General features: G+C 32.9%; 2 long non-coding RNA genes across 3 annotated transcripts in view; one reads left to right on the top strand and one right to left on the bottom strand.

Moving 5' to 3' along the window:
• Window positions 1-20,510, bottom strand: part of LOC111093853 — a 69,524-nt gene extending 49,014 nt beyond the window's left edge. The window contains exons 1-2 of the long non-coding RNA XR_005383588.1: window positions 20,259-20,510; window positions 6,802-6,826 (exon numbers count right to left, since the gene is read on the bottom strand). This is a non-coding gene — a long non-coding RNA (uncharacterized LOC111093853). The remainder of the gene's footprint in view (window positions 1-6,801; window positions 6,827-20,258) is intronic.
• A 73-nt stretch (window positions 20,511-20,583) lies between these two features.
• Window positions 20,584-23,776, top strand: part of LOC111093908 — an 85,011-nt gene continuing 81,818 nt past the window's right edge. For both annotated transcript variants that reach the window (XR_005383586.1, XR_005383587.1), the window contains exon 1: window positions 20,584-20,712. This is a non-coding gene — a long non-coding RNA (uncharacterized LOC111093908). The remainder of the gene's footprint in view (window positions 20,713-23,776) is intronic.

The raw sequence follows: 23,776 nt of genomic DNA, 5'->3' as shown, positions 1-23,776 counted from the left end.
GGGAGCCCAACGTGGGCCTCGATCCCAGGTCTCCAGGATCACACCCTGGGCTGAAGGTGGCGCTAAACCACTGAGCCACCTGGGCTGCCCCAAGCAACTGATTCTAACTACCATTCGGCTTTTGCAGTTGCATACTACAAGCAGTTCTAAAGTGTAATTAACTATACTTAGCTTCTTGGAAGGTGATTGTTTTCTATCATAATTACCTATCTGTAATGAACCATGCCTTTTAGTTATGAAAAGGCATCAACCCCAGTGGTTTCACTGTTATTTCTCTGTCCCAGCAGAAAGCAATGTAAGAAATAATAAAACAAAACAATATTATCACTAAGAGGTTTTTCTCCCCTGGGTAGAACATAATTAAATATCATAAGGTTAAGGTTAACATAATGTTATAAATCCTCATCTCCCTCAATATACCAGTTCATTTAGAAGTTAATGTATAATATTTTCTTTTTTGTGTGGTTATAACAATACATTAGAAATAGATAGCTTACCTTCATATATATGCATATAGATATCTCATTTAGTATTTTTTATAATATTTGTGTTATATATCCACTTAACTAAACACATGTGACTGCTCTATATTTTGCAGTGTTTGGTCATATGCAATTGTAATGCATTTATGATGGATTGCAAAATATATTACTTCTAAAAAGTTATATACTTTGTTATCAACGTTAGTTGATCAAATATGCTCTGACATCAATGTTAACTGATCAAAAATATTCTAAATTAGGAATGCCTGGATTGCTCAGTGGTTAAGCATCTGCCTTCGGCTCAGGGCATGATCCTGGGGTCATGGAAACTAGTCCCACATTAGGCTCTCTGTGAGGAGCCTGCTTTTCCTTTTACCTGTGTCTGCCTCTCCCGCTGTATTTCTCATGAATAAATAAATAAAATCATTTTAAAAAATTTCTAAGTTAGACATGAGATTTTCTGTATCCCTTTCCTCATAAAGCAACAGAGGAAACAACATACAACTTTAAATCAGTATTTTACTGATTTTAACTTATACTTTCTATTTCAAATCATTATTTTTATGTGCACTCCAACAAATACATATGAAGTTTCTTTTAAAAATAAGAGTAAAAAGTTTATTTGCTTTTAAAAAATTAACATATTTATTGATAGCTATTGGACTGCTCAGTTTTTTGAGTTCTTTTTTTTTTTTTTAATTTATTTTTTATTGGTGTTCAATTTACTAACATACAGAATAACACCCAGTGCCCGTCACCCATTCACTCCCACCCCCCGCCCTCCTCCCCTTCCACCACCCCTAGTTCGTTTCCCAGAGTTAGCAGTAGTTTTTTGAGTTCTAAACATACTTAGTGTGATTGTTTCTCTTTCCCAGTTGATGAGATGCCTCCATGCAGAACTTTGTATAGAGATTAATAAACTAGTTGTCTCCAATTAGCTGTGCTTGGTGAGGTTTTCTCATATATAGCAGGGGTTTAATAAGTTAATTAGTGTAAAAATCTATGCCATTTTGCCATAGTCATCAACCATTCCTATGCCCTACTTACTATTTTTATATACCCCCATGAAATATCCATAACATTCATAGTCTCTGCTTTTGCAGACTTCCCGATGTATCCTCAACACACTGATTTTTCTCTCTACTGGGCCTCCACTTAGACTTTTCACTACATGTGGAATGCAAAGTCATCACCCCTATCTAAAAAGAAATGACTGCCTCATCTTCCGGCCCAATTAAAAGATACATCTACATAAAATTCTCTCCTGTGCAAATGAAATTTTTTCCCTCTGCCATTTGTCTGCAGTATTGTGCTTATTTACAACGTACAACATTTTGTTCTCTACAATAAGCAGTGTTACATGTTTGTTTTCACTATTTTGTGTAATCTGTATAAATTCATTTTTTAAACTTGCAAAGATGAACATTCAATAAATGCTTTTGGAAAAAAAAATGATGTAAATACTATTTTTGTATAAATGTGGAACCTGGGGTTAGGAGCTTTAAATAACAATATAAGATTACTTTTCTAATAATAAACTGGTAGGAACAAAATTCAGGTTGCCTGGCAATCAATCCTTTCCACCGTCTGGAATTGACTTCATCCCATATCTATTTTCTCACAGCCTGTGCATATTTAGATTCTGCTTCCTACTAAATTGTTTCTAGCAATCCTCACTTTCAATAAAACTAAGGAGGTGAGTTTGTAAAGGTTGTGTGTAAAAAGTTAAGTTTTATATTTGGGGCATTGTTCATTCTTGCTGGACTCTTCTCAATGACTACTGAGGTCTTGTTTTCAGAATTGTCATGTGAACTAAAAATCTAGGTGGCAGAGATGCCAGGGTGGCTCAGTCAGTTAAGCATCTACCTTCAGCTCTGGTCATAATCTCAGGGTCCTGGGATAGAGCCCCTCCACAGGCTCCCTGCTCAGCAGGGAGTCTGCTTCTCCCTCTCACTCTGCCACTCATCCTGCCTGTCCTCTCTCTCTCAAATAAAAAATAAAATAAAATAAAATAAAATAAAATAAGATAATAAAATAAATAAATAAAATAAAATAAAATCTCAGTGACAAAATCACAAGTCTCTGCAGAAAAACAAAACAGGAAAAATTGTACAGGGTTAATGTATCATTATGAGGTTTGTCAGAAAAATATAATTATTGTACTATTTGGCCAATCTAAGAGTTTTGACTTCATCCTGGGAACATTTCATTCATTTCTGCTAATAATACCCCTCTCTAAAGAGATAGGTATCTGTGAAAATGAATACAAGGAGTATCATATACCCTTAAATTTTCTACACTGATAATTATAAGCACATGAGGGATCTATTGGTAAACAATTTGAGAGAGGAGTATCTAAGGAAAGAATGAAAAAGAAAGAAAGGAAGGAAGGGAGAGAGGAAGGGAGGGAGAGAGGGAGAAGGAAGAAGAGAAGAAGCGAAAGCCTCCCCCCTCACCTCCCTCCCCCGTACCTCCCGACACCAGCCCATCCAACCCCCAAACTCCCCCCGCCCGACTCCGCCTTACTCGCACGCCCTCCACGTCGTCCTCTTCCGTCCGTCGTCCATCCTCCTTGCCTCTGCCCTCCCCACCCTACCCTCGCCCTCCCTCCCTCCCTCCTCCCCTCCCCCTCCCTCCTCCCTCCCCTCTCCCTCCCTCCCTCCCTCCCGAAGAAGAACAGAAGAAAAGACAAGAAAGAAAGAAAGATTCATTTAGTCAATCTATAAAGTAGGGAAGGTAGATATTATTTCTTGTTTATAAGTGAAGAAGATAAATGACTTGCCCAAGTTTAATGGCTAGTAACTCGTTGACCTGGGAGTCAGTTATGCCTGTTACTAGTCCATTTCTCTCCATTCTATTATCTTGCATTTACTTAAGAAACAATTACTGTGGACACTAAAGAACTATTTTCTTCATCTGGACCTTTCTGATAGCCTATAAGAAACATTTTTTTCATTATTTTTAATAGTTAGTGAATGTTTACCAACTCCCAGACTGTTCTAAGTGCATTAATTCTATTAAGTAATTCAATCCTCTCAATAATAGTATAAGAAGGTAAATATGCTGCTTAAATTTAGATTCCTATCAATCTCTCACTCTTTGCATCCATCTTGTGAGGTAGATGATTCTTATTTTCTCCATTTTAGGGATGAGTAAAGTAAGACGTAGAAGCTAAAACAGACTTTAACATCAGATTGACTATAGAATTTGCACTCTCATGTTAGTTTGCTAAGACCCCTACAAATTGTATGATCTTACATGGGTTATCTTCTTTCTCTTGGTTTCCATTTTCCGATCTATAAGATGAATATGATATTAGCTATTATGTTAAAAAATGACTGTGATAATTAAATATGTTTAATGTGCTTAGCAGAGTGACTGGTACAGGATTAGTTCTTTTAAAAATGATAGCTCTTATTTCATTGCCTTTTAAATCAGTGTCTCTGATTTAATCCAGCCATTAATATTAAGCAGCACAGTAAGATATGAATTTAATTTTTTAATCAAAAATATGTCAACACTAGAACTTTAACCAATCACTGACAATTGCTCATGGCCATGGAGGTAAAGTCATATCAGAATTATGTCTGATATGATGAGACCAGCTGGTGATACACCACAGAATTACACCTAAAAACCCAAATGAGGCAATACTATATTGTAACCATCAACTGTTAAGTCTGACAACCATAACTAAAGAGATACTTGAAATAATTGCTATTTTTATTCGTAGTAAATAACACCTTTTATTTGGAGGAATTTAGAAAGAACTGGTTTTAAAGAGAAGAGAAAAAAAAAAAGAAAATAAATAAAGAGAAGAAAATAAAAACCAAAAGCCTACCATTGCTCCAGTTATCTACTGTTCTATAACAAGCTGCAGCAAAACTTCAAGATTTAAAGCAATAATTTATTATTATTTCTCACAGCCCAGCAAGCTGATTCTACTCTAGGGCCCCTCATACAGTTGCAAATATATGGTAGATGGGTCTAGAGCCACCTGAAGGCAACTTCACTCACATGTCTTGTCCTTGGTAGGAGTTCTGGAGGAACTGAGGAGTTGTCAAGCACGTGTGTTTCTGTCTCTTTCTCTCTCCATATAGTCTATCCCTATGGATAATTTAGACTTCTTCACAGCATTGTGGTAAGGGTAGTTGGACTACTTGTATGGCATCTGGCTTCCCCAGAGAAAGTATTCTAAAGAAAGTAAAAACTGTTGATCCCTTAAAGTTTGGGATGGCTAACTGGCATATAATCAATTATCCCATATTCCATAATTGAAATCATCCCAGAGTCTGCCCAGATTCAAGAGGAGGGGAAACAGATGCCATCTTTCGATAGAAGAAATATCAGAGTTTGTGGCCATCATTAGCCTTCTACAACCATCCACACAATTTTCAGCCATTTTAAGCATATAAACTTTGCATCAGTAAAATCATATTATTTGTTAAACAATAGGATTATTTAATGGAACATATTTTCAAAGTTTTTTTTAGCATTTAATAATTTTAAAGTGTGCCATTAATGGATATTTATAAACTATGTAAATATTCCTACTGTTGCACATGTCAATTTGTTTATCATTCCTCACTATTATAATCAACAGCATGATGAGCATCCCTTTAGCTTAATTGCTGAGGAATTCTAAAGTAATTTCCATAAGAAATACCCCAAGAATCAGAATTACTGAATTTTAATATGTACTGAGAAATGTTTAAATGTGAAATTAAAACATGAAGCCCAAAAGATGCGTTTCTCCTATCTAAATCAAAAGCTTTCTATAAACTCATCTCATTGCCACTGCAAAAGAAATTTTGTAGAACATCTTCACCAAGGATTTTGCAGAGATGGTATATTGAACCTGCCCATATTCAAACAATGCTAAATCTCAAATTCTTCCAATATTTTATGTTTTGACATGATTTATGTAATAACTACAATAATGAAATAACTGAGGAAGAGATCCTAGATATTTTAGGTAGAATGTGCCTTACTTTAGGTACTAAAATTCTGGACAATAACAAAAAGAATTCTCTACATAAGAATAGGAGTTATTTGTATATTGATCTAAATCTAGAAACACATAATTAATAAATTCTTAACTAAATCTGAACATAAAAGTGAACAATGCTAGAGACAGCAGTAAGAAAGATACAATAAACCTAGCTATACAAATAATAAAGCTATACAATAACCCTAGCTCCTCATTATATGTGTATTTCCCCACCCAAAACAGTAGTAATATGGAAATATAACTCCACTTATAAGTGAAGATGATAGGCAGTTTAAATTTGGTCAATAGGCTAAACTATTTGGCCCTGTTTTGCTGTTATTAATGCTGTCCCCAACAAGTTTTAGGACTCTACCACATTCCTTAATATTATTTGCTATACAGAAAACGAAAGATATTTTAAGAAATTTTGTAAAATCAGAGTCATAGCTTTCTAACTAGGTAAACAATAATAACTGCTTTATTGAAGCTTGAAACAACTATTACAATGGAAGACATACGGAACTGTGTCAGATCTCTGGAGCTCTTCATCCTCAACACAGAGAGGCAACACTTTCTACTGTTCTAAAACCTGATGTGGAGATTGGGTTGTGTAAAAGAGCAAAACTCAAGGAATGATACAAATCTGAGGCGTTACTACTAGGATTTATAATTTCTTTTTTTTGTTTTTTGTTTTTTTTTTTTTGGATTTATAATTTCTTAATATCCACAAAGACAACTATATTTTAAATATCTTAGAAATAGGCTTTTTACCCCATGTAAAATTTAACTATAATTAATATAAATATATCTCTCAAGAAGTCTTATTTATTAATTTGCATATGACTGTTTTACTTTTATGTCCCATATAATTTCCTTATAGTTTGAATATTCAAGAAAGGCCAAACTGGGTGCTAAACAATTTTCAAATGTGTTTTGTAGATTGTGTTTCAGACCCTATATTGTCCCTCTATCTAAAAATCAAGTAAATAATTTTAAAGTTTTGATCACTTTTTTCTCTAGAAGTTTTCATTCGACTTGTACATTTGCCTAATTATTAATTTCCCAATTAAGGTGTGATAAAAAGTAACCAGAGATATTGTTCACTGTATACAGATTTAAATTATTTCCACTGTACAAATGATTCCATTGGTTTTTTTAAAGATCACAATACCCAAGGCAATTGAATCTTGGCTGGTTCAATCAGCCATTGGCTGGTTTAATCTATATTACTTAGAATCAATCAAGTCACTTCTCTGGTCATTCATACATTGAAAGAAGGCAACACCTAAAGTGGTATATTTTTAACATGATGTTTGATTTCATACTTACATTATGCCTTTGGCAAGATGCACCACTGGAATGCACCACCACCACAACAACAACAACAAAAAACACGACAGAAAGAAAAAGAATAGGTGAAGTTAGAATGCTTTGAAAGCCCTAGTCTGATACTTCAAAAGCCATTCTGTTTGTTCATTTACAGATTAAAGTATTAAAAGGGAAGATAGTGGTAAATGATTCTTCTTCCCTTATAGTAAAACAAATATTTTTTTAAATAAATCGACATTGTATTAGCAGCTGGTAAAGAGGATAGATCTTTCTTTCCTATCTTGCCCATTGAGTTATTCTAGCTTGAAATAAATGCTGAGTCTCTCAAGTTATAGAATTGGATATAACTAGTCTATGTTATAGACTAGACAACAACTATTTTATTAGACCAAAAATCTATATGAACTTTTTCAAAAACTACTTGGGAATAAAATTTTTGATACTTAACAATTTATACATATAGAAACAAACAGAATTTTAAATACTTTGACTTCTGTATACTAAGTTTTTCCCTCTGGAGAAGTGGATATTAAGTGTTTATATTTATATATTTTTATTTTATTTTCTTTATTTTATTTTATTTTATTTTATTTTATTTTATATTTTATTTTATTTTATTTATTATTTTATTTTATTTGAGAGAGAGAGAGAACATGTGCATGCACATGCCGGAGTGGGAAGAGGCAGAGGGGGAGAGAGAGAATCCTAAGCAGGCTCCAAATCCAGGCCGAACCTAGATCATGACCCTGAGATCATGACCTGAGATGAAATCAAGAGTTGGATGCTAAGCCAACTGAGCCAACCAGGCATCCCTATACATTTACATTTTAAAATGTCTTTATTTTGTAACCCTAAGTCGTTTACAACTTGAGGAAATTATAATGAGAAGTGACAGTACAATATGCCAAACCAACTTCTCAGTGAAGATGAATATATTTCAGGGATTTGAATCACTTTTGGAGATCATCTATTTTAACTCTTTCATTTCGTCAATTTGAAAACTGAAGTCCCAAACAAACAAAAACAGAGAAAGAACTTTGCAGGATCACATAGTTTTTTGTTGTTTGTTTTTATTTTTTTTAAGATTTTATTTATTTATCCATGAGAGACACACAGAGAAGGCAGAAACATAGGCAGAGGGAGAAGCAGGCTCCCTGTAGGGAGCCCGATGTGCGATTTATCCCCAGACCCAGGATCATGCCCTGAGCCAAAGGCAGACGCTCAACTGCTGAGCCACTCAGGCGTCCCAGGATCCCATAGTTATTGACAAAACAAGATCAAGATCTTTGCTCTCCTGATTCTTCATCTAGAATTCCTGCAACATTATGTGCTTCTGCTGTTTAGCCTTAGCTACTCACAAGTTATGTAATGTTGGCAATTTAGAGTATCTCAAATTAGAAATTGCCTGTCAGTAAGAATTTGTATCTAAAAGGTACATTTACTAGATATTCTAAATAAATATTAACTTAGACTTCAAAAGACTGTGTATGTATGTGTGTAAGGCTTAAATACAAATATAGAAGGTTTCCTGTAACCTAATGGCAGAAAATATAAAGCTATCCATTCAAAAATAGGCAATGGAGAATTTTAGGGAAAACATATCAGATGTAAAATAAGCCAAAAGCCAACAGTTATATTTCAAACAATTAGATATTATTGTATTTTAAAAATCTGCTGAGGACTGAGACATAAAAAACTATATTTTTCTGGAAGGGAAAAACGCCCCAATTAAGATGAAAGAAAATTGGTAATTAAGGAGGGAATTTGTGCTGTGGCATATAGAACATTCTGCTAAATTCTCTGCATTGTTTGCTCTGGCCCTCCAGCCTAATAAATGAATTATTGTACAATCAAGGTCAGTTCCTCATACTGACAGTATTCCCACAGCATCTACCCACACATAGTACCTTTGTTCTAAAGCCACGTTATTAGTTTAATGGAGTAAGTGGTGCTATCACACAAAGAAATGTGAAATAACATGCATCAGTATTATTTCTGAATTATTGCATTGAAACTTCTCTAAGTAAGCCAAAGTTGGAAAAATATTTTTGGATCATTTGCTACACATTAGTGTCTCACATCTCACAATAGTGGAAAATTCTGTCAATGTATTTTTAAAAATTGATGGTGGCATTATAAGAGGGCCCTCAGTGGCTTTCAGTATGAAAGCGAATACATTTTATATTAACATTTCTGCTTAGAAAATCTCTAACAAGGCTGCCAAAGGGGTTAATAAATTTGAGTGAGAAAACAAATTTGTTATTTTTTTTCATATGCAGTCTCATGATTATACTATTTAATATTTATTAGTAGAGTCAATAAATTTTTTTTAAATTGTTTGTGTCATGACCTAAAAAGTTACTCTTACAAACATTTTGACAATGCAAATGCTGAATGCCCTGAGCAATTTCTGGGTATATATTTTGATGAACATCTTACATTCAGAATCCAGAAAGTCCATCTTGAACTCTCTTTCAGGCTATAACATTGATTTCCCTTTTTAAATACATAATTAAAAGACCCATAGTCCCTGAAGGATACAATTTTGAAGTAAACAGTCGGATAAAAAATAAAACAAATGACTTTTCACATAAGGACCTATTATTTCCATATAATTTGAGTTCGCTCTTAAAGAACAGATATGAAATTTAAAAGGGACTGATGATATAAAATACTAAGCACATTCTAAGTACCACATAATAATATAACTACGTGAATTAAGCTTGAATATGATTTTCTTTGAGATAGATCTTATACTTACCTTTTTAGATAAATTAAACAGTTTGAGTAACTTGTCTAAGGTAACATAGTTTCTATATTAGTAAAATATTGTTTATCTTTCAAAATATATTACTCATCACTCTAGACTGGGTCCTCCATATTATTTATTCTGTCTTTACCAGTTAATATTAATATGAGGATTAAAGAGCTCACTTGCTGTGATGAGCATGTAATAATGCATGGAAGTGTCAAATTGTATATTGTATACCTAAAATTAACATACTACTGTGTGTTCACTGAAATTAAAATACAAAAATAAATAAATAAATAAAATGCATGTGGCCTGGGCCATCTACTTTCTACCATTCTGAACTTTCTTATTACCTGAAACCCAAACTTTTCCATTGAACTCTCAAAAATTATGCATGCTAAGAAATTCCTCAAATCTTTAATCTCATAGTTAGAAGTTCTCTCCACTTCCAAGCTTTCTTTGAATGATTCAATATTGAGAACATCATTAAAGTTGTGGTTGTTCAGTAATGTTTTTGTGTAATTAATTTTTGCAGATTTTGGGTCTTTTGTCAATGTTCCCCATTATCTCTGCAGATAGTTCCGAGATTATTGTTAATCTCTTGATATTAAAGAAACTCTGCTCCCATGGTCTGAATGTTTGTGTCCCCCAAAATTCATATGTTGAAATTCTAATCTCCAAATGTGATGGGTGATGGTATTCATCATAAGTAGGACTTTGGGAGAGATGATTAGGTAATGGGATTAATGCTCTTATAAAACAGATCTCATAGAACTCCCTAGCCACTTCCAACGTGTGAATAAACAATGAGAAGTCTGTAACCCAAAAGGGCCTTCACCAGAATCTGACCATTCTGATATCCTTTTCTTGACCTTTTAGCTTTCAGCAACTGAAAAATAAATTTCTGTTGTTTATAACCTACCCCATCTGCTATTTTGTTATGGCAGCTTGAAGAGAGAGACTAAGACATGCCATGTACTCCTCACATCCTTGTGGTTGCCCTTCATTGATTCCTGTTACCAACAATCCATCATATATTGGCATATGACTTATTCTCTCTTTAAACTCCAAACCCCGCTACATTACTATAGAACTTCTATGAGCAGCCATCAATCACTCTGCCCAGTGAAGTCCTTAGCCTGTTCATAACCACTTCTCTACTCCACTTATATCCACCATTTCCACGCTAATACCCACAACTCTGTCAACACTTTAAATCAATCCAATTCCAAAATCATTTACTCAATTATCTTCCTCTGAACCAATCTTTGGCTACTCTCAGTTTGCTTATTTCACTGTGACTTCTTTTCAACCTTTTAGAAATATGCAATCAATTTCTCTACCTTTTTCCATTCCTTTAATATTATTTTTAATTATCTTGTTACTTTAAAATTTTCTTATAATCCAGCTTAGGTTGCTAATTCACAAAGATCACTTGCTGGCCTAAATTTGATCAAATCTTGATGGAAAAGTCCCAATATTGAATAAATCTCATTCTGAAATTCCCCATACTGGTCCCTCAGTAAAGTAGTTCTAAAAAAAAAAAAAAAAAAACAAGACAAATGGTTTCTACCATAAATTCATGAAAAACAAACAATAGGAAGCCATTAGAAATACTACACATGGGGATCCCTCGGTGGCTCAGCGGTTTAGCGCCACCTTCAGCCCAGGGTGTGATCCTGGAGACCTTGGATTGAGTCCCACGTCGGGCTTCCTGAGTGCAGTCTGCTTCTCCCTCTGCCTGTGTCTCTGCCTTAATTTCTGTCTCTCTCATGAATAAATAAATAAAATTAAAAAAAAGAAAAGAAATATTAAACAGACTTACCATCCTCTAACCATTCTCTTTCTACAAATAAAATCTTTTCTTTCATTCTAAAACTTCTAATCTCCCCAACATTCTCAGAAAATTACTTGCTTTCTGATTTGCATACAAGAACAGCTATCAGATGAGAACTCCTTTACTATATAATTACTCGATACAAGGTATTACCTGTGTCTAGTGGTGAGTTTACCCAAACCTTCATCTCCAAAAGCAGAACCTGGGCAGCATCAGTAGCTTTGTGCAGGGGCTAATAGGAAGATGCTACCAAGTATTGAGAGTTTTAGAATAATGGACCCTCCAACCAACACTCATGCCCAAAAGGAAAAGATTTCCCATGAGTGAGAACACAAGGAACTGAGTCTGTAAATTATTTCAAATACTAGGAAAAGGAGTTACTGGCTTTGAATTGTGGGGTTAAGTGCAAAAATAAAATATTTGTAGAGTCAACAAGTCATCAGATGGGGTGTGGTGGTCAAAGCTCTTAAAAATCTCAGAAATATCCATTTACTACTCCTTTTCAAAGGAGCAGAAAACTACTCTTCATACAACATTCAGATGTGGCAGGGTAGAAAACCTGGGATGAAAGAAAAGAAATTAATTTAGAAGGAAGAGAGTAGAAAGAAAACAGTAGAAATTGCAGTGATAGTAAAATACAACATAAAAATTTGAGAGCATGTTCTTAAATGGTGGTACCCATGGAGTTTAGAAAGATGTGGAAATGAGAAACCACACAGAAAACAACAAAAACATTCTAGATGAGAATAAAGCTAATAGATCTTGAAGTGGCTACACAGAAAGGTTATGTTTTAAGTGGATCATGGTAATAATAGATGAAGGAAACAATGAAATCAAGAAACATTGGAAAATACCTTGGCTTTACCACCTCCTTCACAAAGAACTGATAGTATTCAAATATGGAGAACAAAAAAAGATTTATTCAGAGTTATTCTGAAAAAATAAAATTTCATAAAATTTTCTTCAAGATAAAATAGAAACAGAAAAAGAGGGACTAAAAATCTTATGAAACAATTATCTAATTTTTAAGTAAAGTGAAATAAATTTAAAAAGCTATATTGGCCTCAAAAGAATGAAAAGTCAGGGATAGGATCACTTGAACATGAGCTATCTAGATAATAAGAAATTGAAAAAAGTGAAAACTGACAAAAATCAGGAAATATAAAAAAATTAAAACCATTTTGGAAATGAAGGCTAAATTAGGGGGGAAATAAGAACAAAATTAACACCACAAAAAAAAACATAGTTTATACCAGAGAATGGAAAGGAACAATTATTAAAATTTAAAAGGAAATAGGAAATGATAAATTCAGAGCATAACTAAAGAAGATGCATCATACAGATTTGGGATCATTGAAAAGTAAAACCAACTCTATCATGTATTAAGTATTTCTTGAATTATTTGATTGAATAAAAGATTTTAATTTAGCTTCACACGTAGACTGATCCCAGATTAACGATAACTGGTTTATTTTGAAGCATAGCATTTTCTTATAATATGTACCTGTCCTAAGTGATTTTTTTCTTAAAGATTTTATTTATTTATTCATGAGAGACAGAAAGACAGAGAGAGAGAGAGGCAGAGACACAGGCAGAGGGAAAAGCAAGCTCCATACAGGGAGCCTGATGTGGGACTCGATCCCAGGACTCCAGGATCAGGCCCTGGGCTGAAGGCAGGTGCTAAACCACTGAACCACCCAGGGATCCCGAGTGATTTTTTTTTCTCAATGTTTAAGTAGTTCTCTCTACGGAGACTGCAATAATACTTGGTTATGTCTAAATGTATAAAAGCCAAATTCTTCATGAGAATGAGATTGGCTTTCTCCAAAATAGTCAGACAATTAAAATCTGAGATATGTCTAATTTTGAACAATCTGTTGTCTTATACTTTCATGTTCTCATTCAAACTGTTGTACCTCCCCCCTGCCCCCCGAACAGTTGCACTTTTTAAAGGCATTTGGTCATTTCACACGGATGGGGAAAAATCATCTCTAGGCTTGATTTTTAATTAGTTCAATTTGCTGAGCCTGCTCTTCTCTCTTTGTTTTCTAATTATGACAGAGAATCTGAAACAGATGCAAAAGAAGCATGACCTACTTGAAAAATCAGCAGCCAGGCCTTGTAAGCTTTATGGAGTAAGTCAACACTAAGGAACCATCAATCCAAATGAATTCCAATATGCAGGTGAAATCATTAGTATGGATGGGTGTCAAACTTTCAAGCATTTACCTTATTTATTGAATGACCTAATATTGCTAAATGATAATGGGCAGAGGGTGGAGTAGGAAGATAAGAATAGACTCTAATACTAAGGTCCTTAGGCTCCTATCTGAACTTCAGAATTACTGTCAAATAAATATTTATTAGTGTCCTTTCTCTTATATCTAAACAATAACTATAAATATAGATGACTCGCTAAAAATCAAGTGCTAAACTGGAATTAGATATTGAAGCTGAATACCAAAATTCTCTTTAGTAAATTTCCCATGGGATATTATTCTGTGCATAGGGTCTATTTTTTTGTGCTTATTAATTAAAAAAAAAATTTAAATGATCACTGAAATTGTATCTCCTGACCTAGAGAATATATTAAATGTATGTTCTCGGGTCCTTGTGCTAGATGCAAATTAAACATGAGAAATGCAAATTGAAATTCCTATGAATGCATCATTTTGCAAAATGAGCTTTACAAATTCCATGTTTTATGCAACCTTCCAAAACAAAAACAAAAACAAAAACAAATGCTTACTAAGCTAAATGATGCTGAAACAGTTTATCAGCTGAATGATGTCAGTCAGTAATTAAGAACAGTCAAGTTTTGCAGAAAGCAGCGAGATATTTAAAGGAAAAGTACTGTACAAATATAAGAAAAGGGAAATGTGTATAACTCTTCTATATTTGTTAGAATAGAAAAATAAAATTTAAAAATAAAACACAGAAGTTCCTGGATGGCTCAAACAGTTAAGTGTGCAACTCTCAATCTTGGCCCAGGTTGTGATTACAGGGTTGTGAGGTTGAGCAGTGGGTGGGGCTCCATGCTGGGTGTAGAGCATGCTTAGGATTCTTTCTTCCTCTTCTTCAGCCCCTCCCACCTACTCTCTCTTAAAAAAAAAAAAAAAGGTAAAAATACTACAACACATTTTAAATTTCATAACATTCAAATAGCATTATGCATTCTTAACTTTTGCATTTTTAAAATTTAGAATAATAATAGTATAATTAGGACTTTGATGTAATTTCAGGTCGAACACATCCATTTACAATTTATGTTTCTAAACCTCAGTTTCTTCATATATAGGTGGATTCCCATAAGAATGAAATTAAGTTCAAAGTAAAATGACAGGCAAACCAAATAGCACATTGTAGCTACATATAATAGGTGCTCAGTAAATTTTGGTTTTTCTTAGGTTTCTATATTATAATCCATTTTTTTCAAAATATGAGGGAAATAAAAATCATAGCTACACCTATCACTTAAACAATGATTATCTTCATAGTCAACTCTGTTTTTTCCATCACTATTTTTAGATTAGGTCATTACCTAAATGATTTATCATTGTTTTTAGATTAATTGGTTAATAAAATAATGTCTATTGAAACCATAATATACCAAAGGAACACAGATACAAATAAGGTAACACTAAGAATTTGGACTACTTAGGTTACAGAAGTTTCTGTAGCAGATAACCCCAAAATAACAATTAAACACAATAGAAGTTTATTTCTTTTTCACTATTCCAACTGTTAGTGGTAAGAGAGTTGGCACTATGCTTCATAGTCCTCTGGGGATTCAGTGACTCAGGAGATAGAGATTGCTTGTTTCACATTTGGCTACCAAGATTTACCCAAGAGTAACATTCAATTCAGCAAGGAATGGAAACTACTAAGAGACTAGGCATGACGTAATGTGGCAGTTTTGTTAGAATTGGCATGAAAGAGGCATACATCACTTCTCTTCATAACTCACTGGCCAATGCTTAGTCATTTGGCCATAACTAAACCTCAAGGGAGACTGGAACAAAAAAGCTTTTTTCTTAACATGCTAATTTGTGCCTAAGAAACATTAAGAATAATTAAAAACTGTCTTTTTTTTTTTTTTTTTTTTTTTGAGAGTGAGTGAGCAGGGGAGGGGCACAGAGAGAATCTCAACCAGGCTCCATCCCCAGCGCAGAGCCTGATCTCAAAACCCTGAGATCATGACCCGAGCTGAAGAGTGGCATGCTTCACTGACTGAGCCACCAGCTGCCCCTAAAAACAGTCTTTTTTATATGATTTACTGTATCTGTGTGATATAATTATTAGAGTCTTATACGTGTGATAGAAAATGTACTTTAGAAATGTATACATTCATCACAACATGAAGAGTCTTTGTCAATGCATATTAATCATAGTGAGTATGCAGTGTTGGATCGAAAAGCAAGATATGTTTTGACAGATACATATTCTGGACTGCACATATGTATATAACAGGTGGGGAAGCAAATTAATCTCTAATCTGCGTTAGAGATAAATTCAGTACTTTCTATCATCTGTGACACTTACTGGGGTGGGTGAGAGGGAATAGAAATATTAGACCCCAAATAGCAATTTTGCAAGTCTTGGGATTAGGTGTCTTAATTCAATTATAAATATATTTTCGATATTTCTATGTTTGAGATACTTTGATAAGAAACAAAAGAAATACTTTAAAGATAATTAAGTAAAAAATTACTCTGTTTCAAAACTAAAATCTATCTTCATTGACTTTATCTGATATAATTACACACTTCACATATCCACTTAAAATTAGCTGTTGTACTAAGCAGATAAAACTATTTTTCTGGATATAATAATTTAACTCAAAAAATAATTTATTTGAACATAGAAAACAAAATTAATCTTTTTCAATGAGCCAATATTCTCCATTAAATCTAGTATTAATGATTCATTTGAGATCTTCTATTGGTTAATGTTAGAATTCCAACAATGTAAGAAAATAAGGCAACCCAATAAAGACTCATAATGGGATTTGAGGCTTAAAATAATTAAGAAAAATTACAGGAATTATACAAAAAAAAGAAGAAAAAATATGAGGTTAAATGTTTAGAATGTTTCTAAATTCTTTAAGGAATATAAAAGGAAATAATACTATATCTCTTAATTTCCATTATTATATTATTAACTTATTTCCTCCATTTTTCCTCAGCTTTATCCAGTGCCCAAGTACCTAATAGATTTCAAATTGGAATTTTTAGGGCAATAGATTTTATTTGTCTTTTGGCCATTTAAGTCAATGAAGACCATTACCTTTAGAACATAGTTCTTATCATAAATAACTAGAACAATATGAAATTGTTTAGGTAGGTTAAAATTAAGAAACTATATTTTTAAAATGTAAATTTTATTCAGTCAGCAATTATGTCAGTAACTATTTTTTTCTGAATATAATTTTAAATGTTACAGAGTCTTTTAATAAAATATACTTTCAGACAATGAATAGTGTACAGATCCTCCAATTAATGATTCTCAATGAAGAGTATTTTATTTCCTATAGGGTGCTTCAAATGTCAACAAGATGGGACCCTGTTAGTGAAAGGTTAAATTAGTATGTTGGATTTCAGAAAAGTTTATAGCTCAATTTTCTTAATTTTGCCAAGGTAGTTTGTGATGTTTGTATTCAAGCTTTGTCAAGTAAAAGTTTATGCTAATCAATATGGGTGTTTTAAATCAAACTTCAATGCATAAGTTAAATGTTTTCACAACATGGTGCTGCTATTATTATTTCATCTGTATTCCAAAAGTATTAATGAATGATGCTTTTCACATACCACCATATTGTACTGATTTCTTTTAGTATTAATGTGGTTCCAGCCCAAGTTTGTGAGATTCATCAACACATATTCTAAAAAAAAAAAAACAAGAAACAAAAACAAAACACATATTCAAATCACCTGATACCAAATACCATCTTGTTTCATAAACAGCCTGAGCCTAACACTGCATCCTTCTAGTAGATTCTGTTAATGATATCTACTCTCCAGTCTTTAATATAGATGGATAGATAATTACATAGATAATTATCTATGAATGTTTAATAAATGTCTATCTATCTACAGTTGGTTATTAGAAGAGATAAAAAAAAAAAAAAGCTAACAAACCTTTACCTGAACTAAGCAGGAAAAAAAAGTAGCCTCAAATAATTAAAATCAGGACTGAAAGAGAGAACATTATTACTGATGTTATAAAGAGGAATTTATGGAGATATTCTAAACAATATGTGTGTACATGTACAAAGATCACACACACATATTTGCAGTCAATCTTTGTCATGTGAAATATATATACGTATAGTCTTTTTCCAACTCAGCTATCAAGAGTCAGTTCTTATGGCTCGGTATCACAAAAATATTAAAGAGATAGGGTATCCTGGTCAGCAAGGTGAATATAAAATAGTTTCATAATTTTAGAAGGGCAGCAAGTGCCAAATCTGGTTGCCTGATATTTGTTCAAGTTCCTAAACCTGAAATTTATATCAGAATCCCTTGGATTTAAAGAATAGAATAATAACACAGAGAAATTCTCAGATTTACTAAGTCAGAATTTCTGGGAGGTAGGACCTAAGTATTGTAATTTAACGATAGATCAGGTATTTGTTATGTAGTCAGAACAGATACATTCCTGGGGGGAGGGATGTCTTTGAATGACTGAGTCACTGTAGTGTGACTGATAACAGAGTTTTAATTCTGAGTTTCAGTTAAAGACTTTGATAATGAAAGCACCAATCGCAGAGTACCTGCACAACTAAACATGTCTATCACCTACCTCTTGGAAATGTGAGCACCAAATGCATACAAACAGGAGCAATTTAAATGTTAAATATGCTTCATTCTGAGGTTATATACATGATTCATGAAGTTTTAAATTTAAAAATAGAAACCAAACTATGTACATGGAACATAAATCTCTCATTCTACAGGCAGAGAGAGAATAAGGGGAAGGGAGAGGAAGAGAAAGGGAGGAGAAAATAAATGGTATTACAGAACACATACATTTCATCCTCTGTCATTATTTTGTTCACATGGGTCTTCATGCAATGCAGATGCTACTATTACAATCTATTTTTTTGTTTTTTTAATGTTTATATTCTAGTAGCCTAATACAATATTCCTCCCCCCCAAAAAACAACACTCTTTCATTTTCAAGCTATTACTTTTATCTGCATGTTTCAATATAGCTACATACATATATCAAATTTGAATATTTTTCTATTGCATATAGATATGTAATTATGGCTATTTGTATCTCTGAAGAAAAATATAACAGCATTAAGTAATAAGATATCATAAAGACTCTCATGAGAATTTATGGCCATAATCATGATGCTTTTTATTTTTATAATTTTTAAATACATCAAATAATTCATATGTGCCTTTAGTTTACATGCAGAGAAGTCAACTTTTTATTTGGCATTTTTGTAAGTGAAGAGAATTGAGAGGACCTGAGGCTTTGTATATAGATGTTAATTTCATGGTATAGTCCCCCAACATAATTGTTCCAGAATACAAAAATTTGTTCTCACATATGAACAGGAGACTCCTCAGATTGAGAATTGCGACTATTGTGAAACTCTGCAAAGAAGTCTAGTCTGTTCCATTACTATGAAGGAAAAACATCAAGAATCTTTAATTTATGGAGATGTTAACTTTCTTCCTTCCCCCCCCCCGTATTCTCTTCTCCCATCTCCCTCTTCCCCTTTCATAATATCCCACTCCCAATTAAAAGTAATCATAATTTGTAGTAGATAAAAGCTTGTTTTTTTTTAAGTATCTACTTATTCAGTAGTGGTAAAGTGTTAAAATGTTAATGAGATTTATTTTTGTTGTTGGAAGGGGCTCATCACTGAAATAACAAGACTCTCCACAATTGTCATATTTTGCTAGAGATCTCATCAGATTTTATTACTTATTTTCAGTGACAAGCTTTAAATATTTATGATTTGTATTATATCCCTCTTCCATAGCCTGGAATTTGGTAAGCGATATTTCAGACATCACAGTAATTTTTCATTAAAATGAAATGCTAACTGGGAAAATGATGAATATTTCCCTCAAAGCCAAACCAGGACTCTGGGATTATGGCTTGAATAACCAAAATATGTGATTTTCATGAGACTGATAAATTTGTTTGGATTTAGAACGCCCTTTGCACAATGACCTTAATTTTTTTGTAAAATGAGGATATTTTGATACACGTAAAAGAGTTGTTTATAAAGGTTAATAATAGGCATTTAAAATAATTATAAATTTCATAGGTTTTCCAAAGGCTAATTTATAATATCTTTGAATCATTATTTCAACAATTTTCCCTATTAATGAAATATTAGTAATCTGACAAAATAATCTAATAAATTCAATACAACTTGATTCTTTATCATTATTGATGGACCTCATATTTATTTAATAATATGTAAATTACCATGTATCTATTATTGAAATATTGTAGGCTTGAGATAGCATAAAATATTATTGCCCTATCCTTTTGAGATCAATAATGGATCATCATTAAATTTTATATCAAATAAATAAGATGCCATTTCATGAATTAGTGAAAATATCATAAATACATGAATATTGCTTAGTTACCTATTAAGAACCCAATAAAGTATAATGATTACACGGTAAAAATATTGAATCAAGTAAAATTTCTTTTTTTTCCAAAATATTTGTCTTAATTCATGCCATATTAATGATTAATTCATATGGAAATAATTATTGTACATATACTTTATGAAAATTCTGGTAATTTGAAATTTATTTATATTGGCTTTCAATTAAAAGCCACCTTTGAAGGTATACACTTAAATAAGAAACAAAAAATGTTTGAACTCACTAATGTTTTTTCTCAAAGTATTTGACACATGCTTCCTTACATTTCCCTGTTTTGGAAGTCAGCTTCTTCTTCTCTTCTATGCAGCCTTTAACAGAAGAACTAAATCATGGAAGCTTTTTAGCCCATGACCTCATATATTCAGTTTTCTCTGCCATTCTAGACCTTGAGCTATCTGGGAAGGAGGAGTGTGAGAGAATGGAAACCAAATAAGATGAGCATACAGACAAAACAAAGCTGACCTAGGCTGTATTTCTTGTTGGAATTCTAGGAACTCACTGACATCATGAAATTTTGACATCATAGAAATGGAAACAGGCCACATGTAGGCAAAGATTGGTTCTGATATGATGGCACTTCACTTTTCATCAAGTCCTATGTGGCATGTAAGAGATCCAGAGGTTCTTGAGAAGAATATAGCTGAGATATGGGAAAGAGAGCTGACCCTCATAGGATGGTATGATTTAGTGAAAATAACTTGAATTCCAATCTGTGGAGTGCATTACTTAGCCAAGGACCATTTAGAGGACTTAGAAAAGAATTTGGTATTTTCAGAACCAAGGAGAAGTAGAGGGGACAGACTGGAAGATATGGGCCCTAATTACATCCAGATGAGAGATCATAAATGAGCTCTAAAGAGTTTTTATTAGAAGAAGCAATGAGGGATCCCTGGGTGGCGCAGCGGTTTGGCGCCTGCCTTTGGCCCAGGGCGCGATCCTGGAGACCCGGGATCGAATCCCATATCAGGCTCCCGATGCATGGAGCCTGCTTCTCCCTCTGCCTGTGTCTCTGCCTCTCTCTCTCTGTGACTATCATAAGTAAATAAATAAAAATTAAAAAAAAAAAAAAGAAGAAGCAATGATAGAAAGCACTGACATGAGTCCAAGAAAGAGTAGTTACTTCATAGTGGAGTGATAAGGCTACAGAAAACGGCTATACAACAATTAATTACTGTTTTCACCATGAGGATATATACACTTTCCTTTATGTGTAGATGTCAATGTGGTATGCCTTAAATTCCTGGGATGTCTGTGGATCTTGGGATTATTTTCTTTTAACAGAAAACGGAAAATTTTCAGCCATTATCTTTTTGAGCATTTCTTCTTTCTCATTCTATATCCCTATTTAAATTTTATTAGTTATACATTCAACATTCTCATGCCGTTCTTCATGTTATTTAGCCTTCTTTCATATTTTCATTTGTCTCCCTAGTCTGCATTCTATAGAACTTCTTTTATCTAAGAGTTTATTTACTATTTCTTTATTTGTGTTTTATCTGCTAGCTAACTCATCATTGGGCTTTAAATTTAAACTGCATCATTTTTTATATTATTATGCTTTATTTCAAATACTTTTGTCCCAAGCTCACAATTTTAATCTTATCTTCTAAGGCATCAAATGCACTAAACACATTTATTTTATCATTTTGTCTGATAATTTCAGTACCTAAAGTTGTTTTGGATCTGTTTCTGCTGTTTCAGTGAATTAGTACTCTAAAAGATTTAGGATATAAAATTTAGTTTGTCCATAGTATAGCGGTAAGTGAAACCTGCATCATATTTTCCTTTCATTGGTTGTATTATATTTGTGCCTTCTTTTGCTATCAAGATCTAGTTTTTTTTCCTTAGATCTTACTCATTTTGAGTCTTCCTTTATTTTGCTGGCTTTTTTTTTTTCTTTTCCTATTTCTTACTCCTTCCACCATCTTATTTGTCATGCCTTACCTGTCTCTCCATTAGAATCACCATTTCCTTTTCATTTGTCTGTACCTGTGATTTAAGGACAAGTTACAAAATGTTCAAAATGAATCAAATTAATTACTTACAGGTCTCAGGTTGTTAGAAGGGTGTATAACTCAGTGAGACCAAATGATTAAAGTCATAGGTGTCTTTCTAGGAATCATTATAGTCTATTGGTGACTTTCCCCATATACTGAAATACATAACTCATCTTAGTACCAGGTTCTTCAGTCAATAAAAATTAGGTAACTGATGTTTACAGAATTAAAAGTTCCAAATATAGATCAGTAAGGATTATCAGAAGGCAAATCCTTATGTATTTAAATATCAATATCTTATCTAATATTGCTAGAAGATAAAAAATGCTAAGTAAAAATGACTTATAATTTCTGGAAATATTAAGGATATGTCATTCTTATATAATTCCTCCTTTTTATTAAGCTGCAGAGAGAGAGAGGGATCTTTCTGAATTTTAGTGAAAGAGAGATTTTCTCCTAAAGATCTGGTGGTATTCATCATCTTTTCCAACAATGAGCACTAGATCCCTGCTTATGCTTTCCTTTGTGCCTTGTTCTCTGTGAAAATCTGATACACACTTGAAGCTTATGAATAAAAAAGGCATCAAGATGCATTTTTGGTCATTTCTTACCTTCTTTTTTGACCATGAGTTTCTGTTTTTGTTTTGTTTTACCATTTTCTATGACTTTTACGGCAAGCCATCAGCTTTGAAACTTTTGCATGAAATGAGAAAAAAAATATAGGAGATCCTTGAACAACATAGGGGTTAGGGGTGCTGACCTCCCATTCAGTTGAAAATTCATATATAACTTTGGACTCCCCCAAAACTTAACTGATAGCCTGTTGCTGATCAGAAGCCTTACTGATAAACTAAATAGTCAATTAACACACATTTTGTATATGTATCATGTACTCTATTCTTACAATAAAGTATACTAAAGAAAAGAAATTGTTATTTATAAAATCATAAGAGAAAATACATTTACAGTGCTGTGTTTATTGAAAAAATTCACATATAAGTGAATATGTGCAATTTAAACCTGTGTTACTCAAGGGTCAACTATAGAAATACAAGTCAGCTTTTTAATGTGAGACTTTGCTAATAATTTAGAGGGTTCTAAAAAGTAAAGTCCACATGCATTTGACCTTTTCCTGATGACAAAAATTATTATTCCTCACGATCTTTTTCTTGATCATAGATTGATACTGGCTGAACAATCTAATGGTAAACCAAATTCTGTTTTTACCTGTGTTATCAACATGGAAATTAGCTTAAAATTGAAAAAACATAGCACAATGTATTATTTTGATTATAATCTATTTTTATCCTATACTTAAACTGTAGAATATTTCAACATAGAATAAAAAAGGAACAATATGACACATGAAAACATCTAAAGATAAGTTTGTGTGAAATTCTCTTTCTACCCATCTAAATCGTGTCCTCTCATTTTAGCCAGAAATTGATTGATATTATAGAAAATCATCTCATTTCCAAAAAGAAATATTACCTATCTAGAGGTGAGATGGGGAGGTTAGTTCTACATGCCATTGAATAAATAGAAAAAATATCAGTATTTTTAAAAATGGAATATTTTTTAGAAATAAAAGACTTTGTTTTAAAAATAAATAAGGTATGGATTTTCTCTACTAACATTTAATTATAATCCATCTCCTTTGTAATTTCAAAGAGAATGAAATCCAAGGCTCCCAGAGGAAGCTATCAAATTGATGGATCAATGTAGCCCAATTCATTCAGGTTTT

Source organism: Canis lupus, chromosome 34 (assembly GCF_011100685.1).
Source record: "Canis lupus familiaris isolate Mischka breed German Shepherd chromosome 34, alternate assembly UU_Cfam_GSD_1.0, whole genome shotgun sequence".
Classification (NCBI taxonomy): domain Eukaryota; kingdom Metazoa; phylum Chordata; class Mammalia; order Carnivora; family Canidae; genus Canis; species Canis lupus.
This window is presented reverse-complemented; position numbering and strand designations above follow the sequence as displayed.